Source organism: Primulina huaijiensis, chromosome 18 (genome assembly GCF_012295235.1).
Source record: "Primulina huaijiensis isolate GDHJ02 chromosome 18, ASM1229523v2, whole genome shotgun sequence".
NCBI classification, from domain to species: domain Eukaryota; kingdom Viridiplantae; phylum Streptophyta; class Magnoliopsida; order Lamiales; family Gesneriaceae; genus Primulina; species Primulina huaijiensis.
The window spans coordinates 17480382-17484753 of NC_133323.1; positions in this window are offsets into that span (position 1 = coordinate 17480382).

Sequence of the window (4372 nt, forward strand, 5' to 3'; positions counted from 1 at the left end):
CTTCACTTCCTTCAACTTTATACATTCTCATCACTTTATAAAATCATGCATAACATATTATTTTTTTTGTTTTTGAAACCAAGCATGCACCATATCTTTTAAATATCAACCTTAAATCATCAAAATCCATAGACATTTAAAAATCATAATTTAAAACGTAAAAATGCATAAACATTTGAAATGATCATATTAGAATATAAAACAACATTCAGAGCACTACCATGACGATTACTATTTTCTAGCTGTAAAAAGACCGGCTTATCCCTAGATGTAAAATTTCCTGTTTTTGACTTTTTCTTAATTTCGTTGACTCTAACATATCCCAAATAATTATTTAAGCATAAACTAATTTTCCTATAATTTTATTTAGTTTAAATATTATACTTTTTAATTATTCTTTAATTATTCGTTTTTACAGCGTTTTAACCATGAATAATTTCAAACTTTAGAATAAAATTCTTAAATTTAAAACTTAGTCTTTTAATAAATATTTGGCCCTCGTGAACCATGACTCGACCCCCGTGAGCCATGTTTCAATTATTTTTCTCAAAGAAAAACCCTAATCCGAACCCACTTGATCACCCATGAGCCATCTTGAAATTCCATCGAGCCAAGCCCAAGCCACAACGAGCCAAAACCTTCCAAACCCTTCTATGGACCCTACTGGACCTTATAACTCCACGAACCAGCCCCTGGCTCGAAGCCTAAGCCAAGCAACCCTCAGCTCTCTCGGTCAAGAGTCCTTAACGACATAGGACTCTTGATTCACGCCTATACCCTGACCAACCAAGCCAGCTCCTAGGACCCTAGTGCATCACTCTAGCCCAGCCCGAGACCCCTGGCTGAACCATGCAACCCCCAGCGTGCTGCTGCACCAAGGCGCGCTGCGCTACTCCTTCTCGGGTGGGAGTCCTAGCTGAGCCCTGTACTCGAGTCTTAGCATGGCTAGGACTCTCTCCCTGACCCTCACATGACTCTAGCCTCCCTCGGTCCCAACCGTGCCCAGCCATGCCCCCAAAAGAACTTAAACCGAGCCCTTCAGGTGCGCACGGCCGCGGATGGTTCCAGCTTTGTTTCAATCGATCGTGCAGCATATTCCGATGTTCTAGGCTCCTTTAGAAACATATAAAGACATGTTGGATCAAAGCCTAAGTCATGGCAGCCCCTTAAACACATAAAATCATGAATTTGAATCATAAAATCATAAGGTTATCCCATGTGCATGCAATATTTCAAAAATAATCATAAGGACATCGTGCTTTTCATACGAACATAATTTAGAACGCTAATACGATGTGATAGACGAGAAAAAGAGATGTATGGTGTGCCTTTGCGTTTTAAACGCACAAATATACGTTGAAGACGAAGAACGATGACGACGAAGGCATAGGTTTTGAAAAACCCTAGAAGCTTCGAATTTTCCTCTTCGACTAAGATGTGTGTGTATCGTGTATATGTTGGTGGAGGGTTTGGAGAGAAAATTCAGATTGTGGGCGTGTGCTAATGAGGGTGGGGAAGGGTTTGATAACATTTTAAATACTAATTAAATCACTAACAAGGTTTAGGCCTAATAAGCATACAAATTAGGCCCAAATGCTTAATAAAAATATTTAAAAATAGTTTTGTTTAAATAAGTTTGTGAATTTATTAGCCGGGTTGCCGAAACGTTTGTATTTTTGTTGAAAAACCAACACTGATAAAATTTACGTCCCGGCGTATAAAATCACCTCAAAACTCCTTATTTTCAAAAATATTAAAAAGCATCACTCATGTTTTAAATAATTGAAAACAATTATTTAATAAAAACATTTTACGTTTTTCAGCCCTCGGTCTCCGTTCCTCGATCGCAACTTGAATAATCTTTAGAAATACAGTTTTATGCATAATGATAATAAAATCTTATTTAACATATAATCATGCATGTCACCTAATCAATTAAGCAATTACAATAAATTAATTAGCCATTTCTCATGTTTCCTAGATTTGCATGCAGTTGGATTACGTCGTCTTAGTTTTGGACCTTACATATTTTCTTTCACTTTCCCAACTATGAGTGATGATTTTAGTGTTGATCAAAAGTAAGTTCACGGCAAGCTAAATCTAATATGTCAAGGTCAAGAGAATGAATTCTTTGTGAAGTAAGATTGTTTATATTTTGTATATTCTTTCTATATTTCTTTTTATTTAGCTAACATCTTTTTATGAGAATATAGCTAAAAGACATGGGTTGTATGGTTGTTAATATGTATAATTGAAACAATTCATTTTGTAAAAGTATAATATATACTCACACATCTTTTGTGAGTAAGTGGTGAGAAATGAGAAAACAATTAATAAACTTTTATTGATGATTAAAAAATGATTAATTACAAGAATATAACTCTCCTAAAAAATATTTATTAAATAAAAGTAAATAAATAACGGGCTGCAAAGTACTTTGTTCATTGTAATTTTTTTTATATTTGATTGTTATCAATGTGTTCTTAAAAAAAATGCAAGAGATTTGTTTGTGTTGGATAAGTTTCAAAGGTAGTCGGAGGTATCCGATTTATGTTATTGTAAACCTTTGCAGTCACATTAAAAAAAGAGAGAGAGAGAGAAAAAGAAAAAAAGAGATTTTATTTTTTGTAAATTTTCCTATTTTATTTTCAATATTAGTTTATTTAATTTTCTGCTTTAATACTTATCTTTTTTCAATAAGAGTTAATATTCATTCCAATTCCATGAGTTAAAAATAGCTATTCATTAAATATTTTGAAATAAAAGAATATGGAGTTGAGGCTTTTATGATAATATTCTTGATATTATACATGTTATGATGAGTTATGTGAATTATCTTTTTGACTATATTATTATAAAAAATTAGAAATTAATATATATATATATATATATATATATAAATCAGTATACGGTTTTGTATTTATGTTTGTATATTTGAATATATAAAAGGAATAAAGAATCTAGCTTGTGAATTTCTGATAATTTTTGTAGAGCCCAAAAATCCAGTACACGAAAAACCCATGCACTTATTTAATTGTTAATTCATTTAATTGAATTTAAAAATGAGATTTAGCCATGCATGATTTATTTAAATGCATTATTTTAAATTATTCATGTTTATGTGATGCACGTTAAAATGTTTTCGAGCTTCATGTTTCAGGCGATTATTCGATGCGGAATCGAGGGAAAAAACCGGCGACGATTTTGGCTATTTTAAATGTGGTATTTATTTTAAGTTAATACTTGGGGCGTTTTAATTAATTTATTAAGTTTCAATATTTTAAAAGCCTAAATTATTTATTTAAGTTATTTTAGAATTTTAAAACTTTTAGAGTTGAGCATTTATGCATTTTATTTAAATTAGGGGATTTTATTGGAGTGTGTGGTAATTTACTATTTTGATTAACTTGTTAATTGAGTTAAAATTTTAAATTAGCTTGCAATTAGTAATTAAGTTAAATTTTCTCCTAATTAACACTAACACACACACACAAACCGATTAACACACAGCCACATTCAGATTTTTATATTTTGAAAGAGAAAATCCTAGGGTTCTAAGAAACAAGAGCAGCCGCCCCACTCTCTAAAAATTTCCAGCAAGTTTCGCTGATTTTATTACAAGAAAATCGAGCCATCATCGTCCCGGATCAAGCCTCGCTTCCTTCCCGCTTCGGTATCGTCGTCACGGTATTTCTAATTATCAAAAGGCACGTATAATCTCTCTTTTGCTGCGTCGATCATGTCATATTATTCGTTGCGTTATTTTATGCGTAAAATTCATGTATGATGTTCATAGTTGGAGTGGATAATTGATTTGGATCAACTTTGAAGGAAAATTTTTAGATCTAAATCACGTTTTTACTGTTCTTCTTAAAACTGTGAATTTTCGGTCAAGGTTTTGGGCAAAATTTTTAACGCCAAAAACGTAGAACTTTTTGATACCTTCGATTTGATATAAAATTCAAAATTTTTGGACGAAAATTGAGTGAGTTATGGCGTTTTTTGTGGGACTACTCAAACTGCGACTTTTACGTAAATTGTGTTCTTGAAGTTAATTGTTACAGGCTTCGTTGGGGATCGACGGGTGATCGTTGCTGCGTAAAGGCTCATTGATAATGATGTTTGGAGTACCTTTGAGGTTTCGTTTCAGGTCTTTACGCCCTTTTATTCGTTAGAAGTCGTAAGAAGCGATGGGGTGTCAAGCTTTCATGTTTCTGGTTGTATGTGTCGTAGGTTGGACGTCGTTATTTTTTTGGGCGTTCGTACGAGTTTAGTTCAATGCTTTGGTGTCTTAAGATGGTCGCAAGGTGTTTAATTTCGTTCCATTAGTTGTTCGATTGGGAGAATAGACATTGTGTAAGTTTTCCATGCA